This window comes from Dipteris shenzhenensis, chromosome 18, assembly GCF_047967505.1.
Source record: "Dipteris shenzhenensis isolate YYH24624 ecotype China chromosome 18, Dip_SZ_1.0, whole genome shotgun sequence".
NCBI classification, from domain to species: domain Eukaryota; kingdom Viridiplantae; phylum Streptophyta; class Polypodiopsida; order Gleicheniales; family Dipteridaceae; genus Dipteris; species Dipteris shenzhenensis.
In genome coordinates this window covers 14,016,814-14,036,023 of record NC_141613.1, presented here as the reverse complement: position 1 = coordinate 14,036,023, position 19,210 = coordinate 14,016,814, and the positions used below count along the sequence as shown (strand labels likewise).

The 19,210-nt window shown below is 40.0% G+C and overlaps 1 long non-coding RNA gene across 1 annotated transcript; it reads left to right on the top strand.

The window, feature by feature from the left end:
- Positions 1–286: 286 nt before the first annotated feature.
- On the top strand, positions 287–1,106 carry LOC147890829 (uncharacterized). Its single transcript, XR_015542634.1, has 2 exons — positions 287–501; positions 673–1,106. It is a non-coding gene; the product is annotated as an uncharacterized LOC147890829 (long non-coding RNA).
- The last annotated feature ends 18,104 nt before the right edge of the window (positions 1,107–19,210 follow it).

Below are 19,210 nucleotides of genomic sequence, written 5' to 3'. Positions count from 1 at the left end.
GATTGGAACACTACATTCTTCATGGCTAAGTGAGTCCACAAAGGTTACTTTTACGACGTCTTGGGGGAGGGGGTGCTCGTTGCTCGGCTGATTTGCGAGCATTTACAACAGACACTAGGGAGATGAAGGAAGATGGGGCTAGCTTTGGCTATGGCAATCTAGCATACAACAACTAGCTGGCCATGACGATGGGAGAAGTGCATCAATCGACATCTGTACCAAAGGAATCAAAACTTCAAGAGGCTTAGGATCTTTTGCGTATACGGTTGCATGAGAGGAGGACAAATCGCCTTATCTCCTGAAAGTTCAAACCATGGCAGCCCCTAAAAACTATGTTCGAAAACCAGCAGCAACCGCAATCCAAAAACCGCCTGTATTGTACTTGAATTCTATATAGCTTTGTCTTAGTTCCAGCTTTCCCTCATCGTGCTCTTCACCAACGCTCGCATAGAGTCCCTTCTCCTCGAATCTCCTTGCTTCGATTCTCCTCGTGACAGGCTTGTAAGCTTCTCTTCCTCATGCCTTCCGTTGAGCTCTTCTTGTCTCTTTTGGCTTGGCATGAACCGCACAGGTTCTGCCCATCTGGTTTTCTGAAACACCGCATGGTCTGAGCTGTAGCGCTTTTGCATCTTATTGCGTTCTCCTCTACGAAATCTCGGACCGTATGTGCAGGCCGCGTGTCACCTTAGAAATCATGTGCACTGCAAATTTTTCGCAATCGGGTATCAAGGCTTCGGCATGTCTCTGTTGCGAGTCATGTAAAGAGGCCATCAAAGCTGATATGGAATCAAAATTCAGGCCGCTTCCAAGTGCAGGGGACCGTTCTGTTCCGGCAACCTCAAAGGCCAAGCTCAACGGAGGGAAGACATGCCTGTGCGCCCCTACCACGCACACAGGCTCATTCAGGTGCAGAATGCATAGACATTTAGTTCCTGAACAGCCACTATCAACAGGGACTGCGCGACAAGAGTAGTATCTCGGGTCCAAAAGTTTCGTAAACCTGTTTTGAGATTTGGTTTGCTTGTCTTGACATCTTCAGTGCTCTTCATGTTAAGACTTCAACGCTCTGGTTTTATATTAGTAAAGTTTAGAAGTATTAAACTTTTGACGTCCTCCATTCTGAGTTATAGTTTTTAGACATCCTAGTGCACATATACCCGTGGCTTTGCCAAAAGAATTTAGTCTCGCTTGAATCAGATTTGACTTTAATCGAGAATGGTCTGGCTTGAGACGATTAATCTTTGTGATGATGTTCCACGTTTTATTGTTGGGGGATGCTATTAGTCCTTATATCTAAGGGATTTTAAGAATTGTTTGTGTCATATGCTTGTTTAGTTTTCTATTTGACAAGACAGTATTTGGACCCTATTCCCGAACAAAAACAAGCCTTTGTTACGTAGACCCAACATTTGTTGGAAAATTCTTCAAGTAGCTAATTAGATTATCCTTATGACATGAAACGTTTCTTACATGCAATTTGTTGTAATGTCTGTGTTTAGTTGTATGAATCTATGGCACACAACACAAATATGGCCTTTTTAAGTTTCTGTCATGTCTTCTTTCCATTCAAAATTTATGGCACACTAATTTTCTATCATGTCTTCTTTCCATTCAAAATTCTTCTTTGTCTTTGAGTTATTCGTTGTCATGAATGTATGAATTAATTAAAAAATGGTGGTCCAATTCATTCCAGCAGTTGCAGAAGATAATGGGTAGAATTTAGGATGTGTTGAGTATGGGTCATAGGGTTTGTGTTGAGTATGGGTCATAGGGTTTATCATCATTCATGTACATACAATGTCACATATCTTCATATGTTGTATATATGGGTACATGGATGGGAGGATAGAGGGCCTTAGAAGGGATCCTAGGTCATGGTGTTAATAGTCCTTATGCACTGAGGGAAACCCACTTAAAGTTCAATATATATTGTATCATGTTTATCTTTTTGTATGATAGAGAATGTACATTTTGTATAGTAAATGTGTGTGTTGTTTCTCAACCTCTTTGCTATGTGCATGGAGTATATATTTTGTATAGCAAATATGTGTTGTTTCTCAATCTCTTTGCTATGTGCATGGAGTATTGGATTATGTGTCCTTTTACATTGTAGCAACCTCTTTGCTATGTGCATGGAGTATTGGATTATGTGTTCTCTTTCACATGGTAGTTCTTTTGGTATGATAGAGAATGTACATTTTGTATAGTAAATGTGTGTTTTGTTTCTCAACCTCTTTACTATGTGCATGGAGTATTGGATTATATGTACATTTTGTATAGCAAATAGCAAATGTGTGTGTTGTTTCTTAATCTCTTTGCTCAATCTCTTTGCTATGTGCATGGAGTACATGTTGTATAGTAAATGTGTGTTTTGTTTCTCAACCTTTTTACTATGTGCATGGAGTATTGGATTATATGTACATTTTGTATAGCAAATAGTAAATGTGTGTGTTGTTTCTCAATCTCTTTGCTCAATCTCTTTGCTATGTGCATGGAGTATTGGATTATGTGTCCTTTCACATGGTATCAACCTCTTTGCTATGTGCATGGAGTATTGGATTGTGTTGTTTCTCAATCTCTTTGCTATGTGCATGGAGTATTGGATTATGTGTCCTTTCACATGGTATCAACCTCTTTGCTATGTGCATGGAGTATTGGATTATGTATTCTCTTTCACATGGTAGATCTTTTGGTACTTGTATAGTATATGTGTTAGTTAAATGGAATTCTTTTATAAGAAATTTTGCACTAGATAATGATTCCTTACCTTGCACTCAATTTTAGAGTCCATTTAACTTTAAATTAGAACAAAGTGCCAAACGACCATTGTAGATTTACTTGTGCTCTAAATTTTGAGCTAAAATGCTCTAAAAATGGAGTTCGGGTTTAAAAGTTATCATCATTTTACTATTTTTATATTAGTTTTGGTAAAATTCGATGATGTTATCGCATTTTGTTATAAGTTGACAAAATTCAATGATATCATTGATAATATCATCTACCTTCATCTTAACATTCGCTACTACAATCTCTTTTGTATAGCAAATGTGTGTTGTTTCTCAACCTCTTTGCTATGTGCGTGGAGTATTCATTTTTTGCTTGGCTTTACTACAACATCCTCTCAGATTCCCCCTAATGACACTCACCTTGTCCAATTGCACTAAGTCGTTATTGCATGAGGGCTTTAATAGCATCGTGTAGGTAATGGAATCAATTTTCTTTCCCCGCCAACTGGTTCCTAGCCACATCTTTAATTCGCTTGGGTAATACGCATGTAGCCACCTTTTGGTTACCCTCACCACAGTTGATTCCCCACACCTCTGAATGTCATCACCTTAGATGACATGCTCACAAAGGGCCTCTTTATGGATATTTTGTATGGGTTCCTCCTAGATGTTCACAAAGGCCTCACTTTTTTTAGAGCAGAGTACTCTCGACTTGCGGAGGGGGCGTAATTTGAGTCTTGGCAATGTGCATGGTCTTCGGTCTCTCCATCGTATCCTTCTTTGGATTCTTAAAAGTTTTTAATATAACAAGCTAGATTGGCAGAAAACTAGTTGTACAAATTTCCTTTTGCTCACACGAGGCTCTCAGCAATGGCTAGATGTAATCTTTTGGGCTCTTAATGATCTTTTGGCTCACTCGATGTAATGTTTTGGTCTCTAAGGCATTTATGTAATCTCTTTTCGTTCAATTTTAGGCTCTTCGTATGCACTGTTGTTAACTTTTATATTTGTATTTGAATGGTTATGGCCGATACCTATAATATTTTGGCCTTTAAGACTCTCAGCAATTGCTAAGTTTTAATAAATGTAAGATCATCTTTTCAATTTTTGCTCGGTATAAGTTGATAGTTTTATAAAAACTTGTTATTAGACGTAGATGTACATTGTAATCTATTTTGCTCCATTTTCATTTGATAAATTGTACTTTGTTCCTCATTTATATTTAGTGCAACAAGGACTAAAATACTAGGAAAAAAGGACTATAATTTTTCCTTGGTTTATTATCAAAATAGCGTTAAAATAACTCCAATGATCCCACCGTTGTGGTTGCATGGAGATAAATCTAAAAAAATACAATTAAACTTTTAGAAAATGAAATTGATGATATGGTCCTTGAGAGGTCCCCTCTACAGACAAGGTCCATATCGACATGCATTACACAATATCCAGAATGCCATTGAATAGAAATGGCTTGTTGATATGGCCCCTGTCGCTAAATGGGATCCATCAAGGGTCATATTGTCAATTGCATTTTGCTTGGTTGCACAAAAAAATACATTTTCCTTGGTACACAATATATAACTCAAAGAACCAGTGTAGTGGCTTTCATAGATCTCTTTATGAGATGTCATGCTAGGATAGCTCAAGGTGGCAAAACTACAGCAAAAGACTACACGATAAGTGATTAGGCGGTGTACGTGAGAGACTGCATTGCATGAAGCAGTGTAGATATGCCTGTAGTCGATCTCAAAACGACGATGAATCACCTGTCCTGGGGTAGTTGAAGATATGATGAGGGATTCTCCATTCCTAGCTACTCGTTGTGGGAGTAATGCATAGCATGAGCCATTCGCAAGTGTCACTCAAGTAGCCTCTGAATTATTGCAATGTGGTTTCACGTAAGGAAGGGGGAAGAGGGAGAGGGAGAAGGAGGGGAGAAGGGGAGAGGAGGAAGGAAAGAAGGACAAGGGAATAAATGGGAATAGAGTGACAACCACAAAGGCACTACAATAAAAACAAGAGAACACCCTAAACACTCTCTTGAAAGAGAAGAGAAAGCTTGTATTCAACTTGGTGCAAACAACAATGAAGACCAAAGTCAACCATTTGGCTTTTTATACAAGTCACCTTTTGAAGGGAGGGTCGACCCTTTCCATTTTTAGCACTCTCCCTCACTTTACAACCATAGGCTCTTGGGCTTGTACGGCGCCAAGGCATATTGCTATTCTTATCGACTCTCCCTACTAGTGGAAATAGCGCTTGTGTTAACCATATTAAAGCGCTTGGGAAAAGTCTGGCATTAGGAGGTGATCCTAATCGGTTTCCAAATAGCACTTATGTTAGCCTCGCTACTCCTAGGCTCGGGTGATTTGGGGCTCAAGCTCCCTGAGCACCCTCACACCTTCACTTATTTGGGGTTCGAACCTCGTAGACTAGGCTCAAAACCTGGAGTGATGAGGCTCGGCTTCTGCGAGACACCCCACGACCACCCTGAATGTTGCTAGAAATTCTTTCCTTCGGAATATTTGGGGAAAAAGCTCCCTGAGTTTGTTGACTTGTACTCCTTTCATGGCTATTTTCATTGGCGTCACTTTTTGATGTGGAAGTGGAGCTAAAAAGTACAAGGTAGATGCACTCTTTGTGGCCCAGAAGTGTGCATCTCCTTGTTTTGGTGGGCAGGTCTAGCTGAAACATATAGCCTGTGCCTGGGATCCTTGAATCCTTGGACTTTGCAGCTATACTCCTTGAGTTTGAGCTATACTCCTTCCGTGTGCACATTGCTTTTAATCATTGACCTTAGTGCATTTGGGTATCAAACTCCCTTGAGCTTGTCTTGTTGACGTAGATCATTTGGCTTGGTCACCTTTACTCATTGATTACCCTGCATTTGGCGGCTATACTCTATGGATGTTGACAATGCCATGTGTCAAGCTATGTAGTGTTTTGAACAAATAGATTGCATCTCATTATTATGCCATTGCGCCTTCATGGCAATACTCTAGACTAGATTCTCGTATCCCTCTCCTAGTCCATTCAAGAAGATGACTTGAACCATTTCTGTTGCTACAAGTTGATTGTTGTAGTCTTTGATCCGAAGTACATAAGCATGACCAATTTCAGTGTTGTTGTGGAAACTCTGGTTGATTTGATTTCTGAGTGTGAGAATCTTGAAAGTGTTATTTGACTCGTAGAGAGCTGCAAACATATCCCATGCTTCTACAAGTTGATTGTTGTAGTCTTTGATCCGAAGTACATAAGCATGACCAGTTTCACTGCTAGTGTGGAAACTCTAGTTGATTTGATTTCTGAGTGTGAGAATCCTGAAAGTGTTCTTTGACTCATAGATAGCTGCAAACATATCCTATGCTTCTTTTGATGTCTAGACGGTGCTCTTCTTGATCATATGATATGCATATTTATATTTCTTATCCCATTCTGCTTGAGCTCGGGTAATAGTAGGATCTACTACAGGTGTAAAAACTGTTGTTGTAGCTGGAGATCTCATTGTAGATTCTGTTGTTGTGATGATGTGACAATAGGTGGAGTAGAGGTCTTGCTAGCTAGATCGTCCAATGGTCTAGGTGTAGATCCATCGACATACTTTCATTTGTCCTGAAGTACAAGAATGGTCTCGATTTAGTATTTTCATGTGCCGTAAGTAGATTTGTCTAGCTTAGTATATGCCTCCCAATTGAGGTTGCTAGTCGTAGACATGGTGCTAGAAATGTACTCAAAGTGTTGTGAAAATCACTATTCGAATCAACTACAAAACACTGATCGTGGCAAGTAAAATCTGAACTATCAATGAAGATAGTACTGTAATATATAATTTGATTTGAATTATAAGGCTTATGGCAAATGTTGCTTGAAATAGCCAAGAGGATTTACAAGGTTGGAATAAAGTGCACAATGCCATGAAATAGCCAAGTAGGCTTTACAATGATGGCATGTGTGTGTGAAATCAAATCATGTGCTATCAACCATCTAAACACTCTAAAGTCTGCTCATTAAACTGATGTGATGATGTGAAACCATATGTGAGCATAGGGACTAACTCCAAGTAGGTACTGTAATGCCAAAAATTGATATTTTCTATTTGGCATTGGTATTGTTTTCTTCTATGTTGCTCCATGCTATCATCCCTACCTGAGGACTGATGGGCATATAAATACCACACCATATCATCAAACACCTCCTCCTCCATGGTTGGTCTACTATCACCATCACTCATGCATCCGTAACGGTCCCTCCTGAAGATCCCATTTCATATTGCTGACACTTCACCTCCTCAGGATGAGCATAGGGCAACATGACATTTTTCTGATTTGAGACCATTTCGGGGCCCGTTTTGAAGGCGGAAGTTCTTCGCAGGTACTCAGAAAATGATGCGGTTTTTGCTGTGCGACCACTGCTCTGCAGGGCGGTGAAAAGTTGCTACAGAAATTGCATCGTATGCCTGTGCACAGAGATATTGGGAGTTGCAGAATCATCCTTGTTGCCTGTTGATGCAAAATCGTCACTAGGAAGTGACTGTGTGGTTAAATACCACTTTCGTCAGTTTTGCAGATATGCTCGTGTGAGGCAAAAGCTGTTTTTTTTGCAGTGACAGAATATTTTGCAGTGTTCTGTAATGGCGTCTGATTCTCTTTCACAAATTGTCACTGAAAAGCTTGACAAGAACAACTTCCAGGCATGGAAGTTTAGAATGACGAATTTCCTTATGGTGTTTATGGAGTAGCCACCAGGTTATGTTCATGCTATTCATCCTGAGTTTGTTTGTAGGTTGAAGGAAGCCTTGTATGGCTTGAAGCAAGCACCTAGAGCATGGTCTAACAAGATAGGATAGTATCTTGTCACTATTGGCTTTCAGATTTCCAAGGTAGATTTCTCACTTTATGTGAGAAAAACAGAGAAAGGTATTATGCTGCTTGTCGTTTATGTTGATGATTTGATCATCACAGGTGATAGTTGTGAAGATATCCTTCACATGAAAATGCTATTGAAGCAAAAGTTTGAGATGAAGGATTTGGGAGAGCTGCGTTATTTCTTAGGTATTGAGGTGATTAGATCACCAAGTGGGATACAGCTCTTACAGAGGCAGTATGGATTGGACATGCTGTCCAAATATGGGATGACAGGCTGTAAGCCTATTTCAGTTCCTTTGGAGCAGAATGTGAAGCTGAGCGCAGCTGCATGTGAGCTTCTGGAAGACCCTACTATGTACAGATGCATAGTAGAAATTTTGATTTATATGACTATTACCAGGCCAAATTTGAGCTATGCTGTTGGATTGGTAAGTTAGTTTATGCAGGCTCCAAGGAAACTGCATTTGGATGTGGCTAGACGCATACTCAGGTATGTGAAGTCCACATTGCAGTATGGACTATTTTATGAGACTGGGATTCAGATACAGCTGCACATGTGGATACACTGATGCTAATTGGGCTGGTAGTATTTCTGATAGACGATCTACTAGTGGATATATGTTCTCTTTTGGGAGTGATGCAGTCACTTGAAGCAGCAAGAAACAGCCTACAGTTGCCTTGTCGAGCATAGAGGTTGAGTATAGGGATGCAGCAATGGCTGCATGTGAGGTAGCTTGGTTGCATAAGCTACTCTATGATATGCATCAGTCTACAGATGGGCCAGTTGTCATTTATTGTGACAACATGAGCAGTATACAATTGGCAAATAACCCAGTCTATCATGCTAGAACAAAGCACATTGAGGTGCATCATCACTATGTGCAGGAAAAGGTTTTACTAGGTCTTATTGATCTAGTTTATGTCAGCACAGAGGATCAGGTAGCTGACATATTCATGAAGGCATTGGGCGCAGAGAAGCTCCGCAAGTTCAGAGACCTGCTTGGTGTGCAGGAATTGGGATTGAGCTCGAGGGGAGTGTTGAGATATCGAGCTCCACTCGTGACGTCCAGGGTGACCGTTGTGCATTTGTCACACACTTGTTAGCTACAGATGCGGTTGGTACACCGCCCATGAATAATGGCTAAATGACAGCTATCCTTATGTACTCTAGTTCGTGGATTAGCTAGTATGCCACCTTAGTTAGCTGAGTTTGGTTTGAGACCCACATATAGGGTTCTCCTATTTCTTTGTACTAGAGTTCTTTTGGCTTTCACAACTAAGAAGAGGAAAACTGTTTTCAGCCTCCACCTTTGTGTGTATTCCCCCATTGTGTATGTGAGAAAGCTGCAAGTGAGACTCCTTCCCTCTCTCCCACTATCTTCACACCAATAAGGAGGATGTGGACATCTGGAAAAGAGAGGGTCCCTATTGGCTCCATGTGGGGAGACTCTTGACTTTCTCAATATTTCAAGAGTTGAGCATCTGTTGATGGGACACATCACAAGAGTAGTCAAAAAGGACATGGATGGTGACATATGGGCTTATGTGATTGATGGAGAAAGGAATCTATAGGTAGCAATTGTAAATGGGTGAAGGAGGGTGACAAAATCTCTATAAAAGAAGCCATCCTCTCCCTTGTTCATCATCTCTTCCAGCATTAGGTCTCATGTTGCTGTAGCTCTAGTCTCCTCAAGCCTCTTCCATGAGCCTTCTCTCCCTCTTGTAGATATTCTCTTATGTAGACTCTTGAGTCCATCTCTCTCTAGTTCATTCTCTCTCTATGAGTAGTCTTGGAGCTTTCTCTCCCTCTTGTATGTACAAAATGTCTTCTTCTCCCTTGTGTTTATAGTATTTTGAGATGCACTGGAGTGAAGCCTCTCTATTGACAATGAAGATCACTTTGTATTCCCTCTCTTGAGTCTCTCTTCCCTTTTCTTTCTTTCAAAGTCTTAATAGTTCTTTCTATTTAGCCGCTCATTGCACCCACATGGTCCATCCATTTCTCGAGCCACCAAGGGAGTAACTTACTCTCTTCTAGGAAAAATCTATGAGTGGTGGATTATCGTTGATGAAGGTGAAGTTTTGAGGGAGCATCTTGCTCAGGCAAAATTAGCATGGGTGGAGAGCATTTTTTATGACAGTTTGACCCCCTATTAGTGTTTTGCTCATAACTTTCTGCTCGGTGGTCTGATTTTCATAAAACTTATATAGCACAAAGCTCTCTCCAAGGTGTATTTTTCTATGTGATTAGATACTACTGTAAAAAGTTACGAGTCTATGTATCAGACAATATGTTTTCATGATAGTTTTTACCCTCATTGTGTAAACTGCCTATAACTTTCTAACCGCTTCTTTGTTTCTAATGGAACTTATATAAGCATGAAGCTCTTATCAAGGTGTATGTTTCCTCCTCCTCCTTTCAATATGGCGATGGCATTTGTTATGGTTGCCTCTGTGTTAGATTTCTTTTCTCTTTCTCTCCCCCTCACTCCACCTTCTTAGCTCACCCAGGTGCAGGAGGAGCTAAAACCATCCCGTGCTCGGCCATAGAATATGATAGCTTCCATCTCTATTCCCATGGCTTTTCCAATGTTATCTTCTTCTTGTCAAGCTTTTCAGTGACTATCTATGAAAGAGCATCAGACGCCATTATAGAACACTGCAAAATATTATGTCTCTAGAAGTCTATTTCATAAAGTACTGTGAATGTACTTGTAATGACTCCAGTTTCTTTCTGAGCCCGAGTTTAAGCATGTTTGAGAAAGAACCCTCATTGCAATCGGGCGTTGGAAGCTCATGCATGCCACCATTCACCATCTACCATTTCCAAGCAGATGTAGTTTTTGCCAATGCTTGAACATTGCTCGATGCAAACAACCCCTCCTTGCATCAATACTTGGCTAACTCGTTACAACACTTTGCAAACTCATGGTTGTGGGGATAATATTGTCACACCACCTTATGAAAGTCATGCATAGCAATTGGGATCTCTTTGAGCTTCATATTCCACCACTCGAGGTCTAAAAGGTACCCAATACTATGCAATTGATTATGAGCTTGCTCCCATCATGGCCTAAACAATTGCCACAATTCCTTGTGTTTTGTAGCATTAAATGATCTTTTCTCATTCTCCTGGCCTGGGCGAGCAGGGGGGTTCCTCACAATAAGAGCTTGCTCAATACTCCAAAAGTGCATCCATGCTTTTTGGATTGTTGAAGACTTTGAGTCCAATGCCCTAAGCGCATATAAAATAGGCTTCATAGCATTAGCGGCATCCTCAAACCATTTCCATAATGCAAGGGATCCCAATGATTCTCTCAGGTCATGCATTTTCTCCTTTGTTGCCCTATTGGTCAACTCTAACATCCATCATTCAAATGCATCATAGTGAAAAGTTTCTATAAGAAAACTCCTATTTTTTGCCAGAGATTGCAAAGTGTAGAAGTACATGGCAAATCTCATGGTTGCTGGCAATTGCAACATGGTAGAACCATCACGAGATATAAACATTGCTTTAAGATATTGCTTTAATCGTACTAACTTGACGATTTCTCAAGCCTCACAAACAATCTCTTTGAACCATGGCACTTGTTTATACCAATCTTTCAATGCAAGATTTAAAGTATGTGTACAACATGCAGATGCATATAAATTGTTATACTCCCTTTGAAATATTCTTCCCACCTTTTTACATCTCTTGGCATTATCCATGACAACATGAACAATCTTTTCAGGGCCTAACTCTCTTATAACCTTGGATAACACACAGCCATATATGTCCCCAACTTCTTTACATATGAGGCATCAATCGATGCGTGAAAGGCCTCCCCACTTGGTGATATAAAGATTACATTCAATAAAGCATGGTGTTTTATGCTTGTCCACCCGTCATTAGGAAAAAAGGGAGCTCATTTTGGGGCCTTTTACGGTTTGGAAAAATAAGCTCTCAACCAATCAATAGAAGGCCAACATAACGTTGAAAATTCACGAAAATAAGAGAAAATAGAAAAAAGAAACAATACTTTATGTAAGTACAAGCGTGCTACATTAATGAGGAGATTGGTTTTTTATTCGTAGAAGATCTTTGGACAAGAAGATAGAATCTAAACTGACATTTTATCTGACAAGATCCTTCCCGCTTCCACCTTCCTTTGAATTTTCAAATATTGTGCCGCCTTTCGTGCGAAAGGTCTACCATTCTACACCATTGCCTCATTGTGCAACTGCCTTCCTTTTCCAAAACTGCTCCCTTGATCCTGTTTGGCGTAGAGTAAGATGTTTCTCGTCAACTGTCTGTTTGCCCACTTTCTCTTTCTTGAAACTTCAAATTGTTATCTTAGTTACATTACTTTGCTATTCTTACAGATTCAGAAAATCTCCATGGTGAACCAAAACCACGGCCGTTCTTGTGCAAGACGCTCTGTGGATGATAATGCTACGAAGGCAGAATTATACCAAACATCCTTACCCCGTCGACTTGCTTCTTCTATTTTGTCGGTAGAGAATTCAAGTACAGTCAAAACAGAAGGAACTTGGGAAAGGTTTAGTGTTTCGAAAGGAGCATGGGTGCTCATGCAACCTAGCAAAAGAAAAAGACCCCAGACAAAAAACATTTTCTTGGCATCGTGGAAGGGAAGAGTACGAGATTTTAAAATCACCAAAGGGAAGATATCCGTGAAAGAAGTTTTGATTCAGCACGTGTACATGCATAAAGAACTTGTCTTGCGAGACTATCCAAAAAATCTTCCGCAACACAGGCCTAATTGTATATTTTTCTATTGTGGTTTTTTCCTTCATGAGGTGTATGGATTTTTAAGATGAAGCTTTCTCTCTTAACTTATTGACATTTTTGTGTTGTTTTATTTCAGATTTATATCCTTCATCGTATGAGACATGGCAAAACATCGATTGTATTCTGGGATTTATAGATGTTCTGCATGGATCGATAGGAGAACAACAATACCAAGGTCGATGTGCAACAGAGCTAGCTCAATGGGGTATATTTTTTACTGATCATTTTTATCAGTTGTTGGACAAAGCTAAAACACATGGTGTATTAATAAAACAAGACCTTCCGGCGTGGAATTCGGTGGATTGGCCTCACCCACATTCTAGTGTTACAGAGGCATATAGGGCGAAGCTTTTTACAGAAGTACAGAAAGCTCTGAGGCCCAATATTGCCACTAGGATAGTAAAAATTTCTTTGTGCATGCCTCTCACAGTTTTTGTAGACTTGTTTAATACCTTTCCAGTAAAGGTTTCAAAAACAATGCTCACAGTTAAAGCAACAAATTCGGCATGCATGCCACAATTTTTGGATAAAGGTTGGGATAAGAAGACATGTAGTTCAGTGTTTTGTGAGGTGGTCCAACCTTCTATGCAACTGAAGTACATGGTTGCATCACAAAATTTTATTTTCTCTTTTTATTACAAGCGCAGTCGAATGCTAGGTTCAAAGCTTGTCCCAATGGACCAAGATGAAGAGTCGTTTGGTGCACAAAATAAACTTATTGATATTGATGTTCTTGAGAATGGTGATGTGGTAGCCAGTATCTCGTTAAGAGAATGTTGCTCCCTAGCTCAATTACGCAGTGACATTCTGTTTGAGACTGAAGGTTCTATCTCAAACGACTTTTTATTTATCTACAAGAACAGAAAGGTACACCATCTGATTTATCCTAGTCTCTATAAGCATTGCTATTAGTTTAATTTACCACTCTAATTCATATTGCTTTTTTGCAGTTACTCAGAAGAAGAGAGAGCTCAGTTAAATGCAAAGACATAGAAAATTTTAAAATTGAGATCACACATACTCCATAAAGAAAGGTTTTGTATTCAATCAAGTAAGATTTTGTACAGAATTGTTTAGCTGAATCTGTAGAACATATTTCTAACATCCATTTTCTATTTATGTACAGTTTCATCCAGAGGCTGCTCTACATTTTCTGGAGGATCTTCTCTCTGCTGCTCCATCCTGTCCGTGCTCCATCCTGTCTCCTCCACTGCCCCAGAAGCCTCTCTTTGCTGCTTCTCCACCTTCTCCTCAACGTCAACAGCAGGTCTTTGCTCCTGTGTCTGCTCCTCCTCAGCACTCTGTGATTGCTCCTGTGGCTTCTGGTCCTCAACATCAGGTGCTTCATATGTGGGATCAAGGTGTATGACACCTTCTTGTACTTTAGAGCTTTCACCCAGCTCCACAGTAGCTGCTACAATAGGTTTGGGGGAGGCATAGCTCAAAAACCTCAAAATTGTATGAGCTCTAAAATTATGTACATAGTTGGGGCTGAAGCTATCCTCTTTCATCTGCAATGGCAGAGGATAATTTAGAACACTTTGTATCATTATGAATTATATTCAACCTAAATGAAAAGTATTTTTCCTTACCAGATCTGGCTGTTCCTTTTCAAAGTAGCTTGAAAGTATATATTTTGCATTGATCAGCACCCTCCATCCACAACTACTTGAATCATTTTGTTGTGGTGTCTGTACAGTTAGAAAAAAATGTTAGAAACTGTGAGCATCAGCACAAAACAAAATTATTCAATAAGTTCAAAGACATAGCATTTAATAGACTTTTTACCTCTAGACTTAATGGCTCTATTGAATCCAACAGAGAGACATTTAGAGGACAATGATCCAATGCATCTAATAGCCTTCTAATACAACTGCAATATGTATAATTTAGTTAGTATGGTATCAAAATAATGAAGTTTTGAGTTCAGAAAGCACACACAGTACTTACAATTTCAGCTCTCTGTGTGTGTTTTTTAGAGAGTTGAATAGAAAGCACTGCTTCTGCTGGATGTCAATAGACACAAAACTCCAGTGGTCACTGCATAAGGAAAAAAGCATAAGCAAATGAAAGGCTACAAGAGTTCCCAATATTAAAGAAGAATCTTAAAAGAAGTAGTCACCCACATACCTGCTATGATATGGAAGTAGCAAAATGTCAATTACTTCAAAATTGCAGTGTTTGAACCAGCTGGAAATACTCATGGGAGTCTCTTTTGCATCTCTTAATCTAGAAGAAATGGCTGGATCAACAATATGGACTGTATGTTGTACAGAGGGATGAAGCCAGCTTCTCATCATGCTGCATAGGATCAGAACATAATTAGGGTAGGTTATAAAAGAGTTACAAGGAGGATTGATTTGCAAAAAATGTAAAATTTAAAGACACTTACTAGAGCATTGCAAGAATGATAGTATCTGAGCAATACTCATTCTTGTTAGCCAATGCTGCTAAGCATTGTTTTGTCAAATCAAAATCATTGACTGAAACTTCATCCTCAATATGTACAACTACATCAGGGCCCAGCTCCTTCAACCTTCTATGTATGTGTAGCTCCTTCTTTCCAGTTTCCACATCTATCACAGATTTTGTTTCTTTTACTTGCTGCTTCAGTGAGTCCTCATAAGCAGCCTTCCCTCTGGTGTTCTTTGAGTGTGTTACCTCAACAACCTTTACCTCATCAACCTTGACCTTCCTTGTAGGTGGAATGAGCAATATATCTCTCATTTTGATGTCCTGCCATTCCACAGGATGAACCAGCTTGTCATATCTCCATCTCACTCTGGACAAAGTGTTGAAATCTTTGGCCATCAAAGTCACCCTGTGAGCATGGGCTGCTACAAGCATTGCATCCTCAAAATATTTCTCCAGGTAATCCTCTGCCATTTCCTGCAAGGAAAGAATGGCAGTTCTATTCCACCTGAACCCAAGGTTCCAACTGTCACAAATTTCTCTCACCAGTCTTTGAAAGGGTGCTTTGGGTATTGCAAAACCTATGGCTTTCTGTTGCCTCCTTATTTCCCTAAGCACACCTGCACCCTTATTCAATCTTTTGGCCTTTTGCTTGAGCAAGCTCATTGGCTTACCCTTCCTGCCATGTGAAGCTCTTCCCTTTGGAGGAACACTAAACTTCTTGGAACCTGTCCCAGCTGCTGTTGCTGCAAGACCTGGTCCTTTGCCAACTTGCCTTGCAGTTGATTTGGTTCTTGCCATCACTCTGAAAAACTGCATACAAAGGATTGGAAAGAGATCAAAGACATGAAGAACATGTTCTAACAAAGAAAAGGCAATCACAGGGGTGGTAGAAGCCAAATAGAGAAATTTGCAATAAAATGCGATATGAGCAGTTTGGAATTTCAAACAGGTCCACATCGCATTTTGCTGCAAATTTTTTAAATGAAATGCTGGTGCACTCCTACAGTGATTTCTATGTTTCTCCAACCAAATATAGTATGAATGGAGGTCATGCAAGAAGATCACATGCAAATATCACACTTGAAGATCTGCATTCCTTCAGTGATTTCTCTGTCTTGGTTTGAGCCTATGCATTTCCATACAGGATGTAATTTTTCTATGTTAGGCAAGAAGATTGCAGAGGCTAAGGGGAGTCACAAATTCAGACATGTTCTCATTAAGAAAAGGCAATCACAGAGGTGGAAGAAGCCAAATAGACAAATTTGCAATAAAATGCGATATGAGCAGTTTGGAATTTCAAACAGGTCCACATCGCATTTTGCTGCAAATTTCTGAAATGACATGCTGTTGAACTTTTACAGTGATTTCTTTGTCTCTTCAGCCAAATACAGTATGAATGGAGTTTATGCAAGAAGACTACAGCTATGGAAGTCAAAAAACCAGAACATGTTCTCACAAAGAGAAGGCAATCACAGGGTGGAAGAAGCCAAATAGAGAAATTTGCAATAAAATGCGATATGAGCAGTTTGGAATTTCAAATAGGTCCACATCGCATTTTGCTGCAAATTTTCTAAATGACATGCTGGTGCACTCCTACAGTGATTTCTATGTTTCTCCAACCAAATACAGTATGAATGGAGGTTAGGCAAGAAGATCACATGCAAATATCACACTTGAAGATCTGCTTTCCTACAGTGATTTCTTTGTCTTGGTTTGAGTCTATGCATTTCCATACAGTATGTATTTTTTCTATTTTAGGCAAAAAGATTGCAGAGACTAAGGGGAGAACCCATTGTTCCTGACCTGGAGTCTATCTGTGGATGTGTTGTGCTGCTGAGGATGATTCTGTGCTGCTGGACAAGATGCTGATGCTGCAGAGTATGGAGGTAGGGAGGCAAGAGAGCAGAGACTGGAGGGCAAGAGTTCTAAAACAGGATACCACAAAGAAGTGCAAAATGAATTAAAGAATCACTAAATCCCACACGTGTGGAATCTAGTCGTTTTTCACACGTGTGGATGGGACCCAGATCTCTTGGAGTTTGAAATCTGGCACGTGTGAAAGTACACTTTATTCCTTGGAACTTGTGCCATTCATTATTTCATCATGAATACCACAACCACTTTTCCCTCCCCTGGATTCCAATCTCTCATCCCTGCCACGACTCTCTCCTGATCCTTTCTCTCTGATTCTTTCCTGCCCAGCACACTCCATCCAGACTGCAGCCTGCCTGAAGACAGTACTGCCAGATCTCCAGGTCACCTAGAGTGCAAGGTTCAAGCTAGAGAAAGAGCAGGAGATTTACCAGTGCAACTCAATCAGCATGGAACAGGAAAAAAAAGGTCAGAGTTCTAGTTTGGTTTTAATGTTTTTCAACATTTATTTCTTCCATCCATTGGATTTTTTATGTCCCAATGTCTTCACTCAGCTCCATCCTTCTTCCACAATGTGGTAAATCACCCAGAAATTAGATTGTAGGTTGATATGAACAGAAACAAGAAATTTGCAACAAAATGCGAGGAGAGTGGTTTGGAATTCTCTAAACAGCCCATATCGCATTTTGCTGCAAATTCCTGTTGTGGACTCCTTGCTCATGAAAATTTTCATTCATTCCATTGTTTCTCTTGCATATGAGAGCATAGTGTCCAGGAATCACTGAAATGAAGCAAGTGCTTGATTTGACATGCACATGAACAGAACTTGAGAATTTGCAACAAAATGCGAGGAGAGTGGTTTATAGTTCTCTAAACAGCCCATATCGCATTTTGCTGCAAATTCCTGTTGTTGACACATTCCTCATGAATAGTATCACTCATTCCATTATTTCTCTTGCATATGAGATCATAGTGTCCAGGAATCACTGAGATGAACCAAGTTCTTGATTTGACATGCACATGACCAGAATTTGAGAATTTGCAACAAAATGCGAGGAGAGTGGTTTACAATTCTCTAAACAGCCCATATCGCATTTTGCTGCAAATTCCTGTGTATTATTTGTTTCTCACTTCTACCTCATTAATTTGCTACCTTTAGCCCTGTGAAGATCTTCCTTGATGATGAGAAATGTTTTTGTTTTGGAACAGCTGGCTCCCAGGCCCCACCTTTCAAGAGGAAGCTGGACTTTTCTGCTGCTATAATAAAACCTCAGCAATCACCAGGTGAGTGATGAGATGTCATGAAGGAATTATCTGGTGATATACAATGCATTCACTGATTGCATATGTCAGCATATAGAATTCATAGTATATAAGTTTTTGAACAGGCAAAAAGAAGAGGCTGGAGCAGAGTGCTGATTCTTCCATCAAAAAACAAATGGAACCAGAAGAGGACAGTTCTCCAGATTTGCTCCTATTTGAGTTTCTTCACAAATGCAAGGCTCAGAGTAACTTCCATTTATACCACAGTATATTCAACATGGAGTTCTCAATGAGCTCTGTACTGGAGCAACACAAAGATTTTCTTTCAGACTATTGGGATGCCTTCAAAGAACTGACAGAGGCAGGAAGAATTGTGGGAGGTGAAGGTTTTTGTGCACATTAATCATATTGTCTCCAATGACAGGCTGAGGTACCATGTGAGCAGAAGATTTGACAGCCTGCCTGATCACTATAAATTCAACTGTACTTTGCACACCAGAAAGTGCAGAGTGCTGGAGGAGAGCATGGCATTTCTCATGTACATTGTCTTCAGTCAGGAGTCTTTGGATGAACAAGGGCAGGAAACAGAAGAAGAAGACACATCTGAAGCTTCTGAAAAGGAGGATGTTTCTTTGGGCTCTGAAATGGCAGAGCAAGAAGAAGATATCAACCTTCAGGATGAGGGGCTGCAAGTGGCTGCTCTTGACCTTGTTCAACTGAGGAATAAAACTCTGAGGGGAGCAGAGCCAGTTGAAGATTTTGATGTTCAGAGCAGCAACTATGCAGTGCCCATGCTTCCAGGTGTGTTGATTGGTGGAAAGGATTATGTTTTCCTCCATGATATAGAGTGTATGTTTGATTTGAGGGAGGACTATGCCATTTCCCTTATTGTCCAGGCTTCAAGGCTTGACAAGGAGGTTGGCATAGAGGATGACCAATCACTTCTGGCTTTGGAAACAATGTTTGATCCTGTAGAGGCCCTTTCATTTTGTTTTAAAGAGGCTGAAAAGTTCCAAGAGCCAGATGAAGCTGCCTTCCAGCTCACACAGGAAGCTATGAATCTCTCAGCTCTATACACAGAAAAGACTAGAGAAGAGGCTGTACAAGAAGGGAGAGGGATAAATCTTTGGAAAGATGAACTGCTTGTTGCTGATGAAAATGAGAAGGTACTTCAAATCATATACTTTGACTTCTGCTTAACTTTAGTTTTGTAGGTTGTGTATTGTCTCACTCCAATCCTTTGATATGTTGCAGCTACAAATTGAGGATGACACATT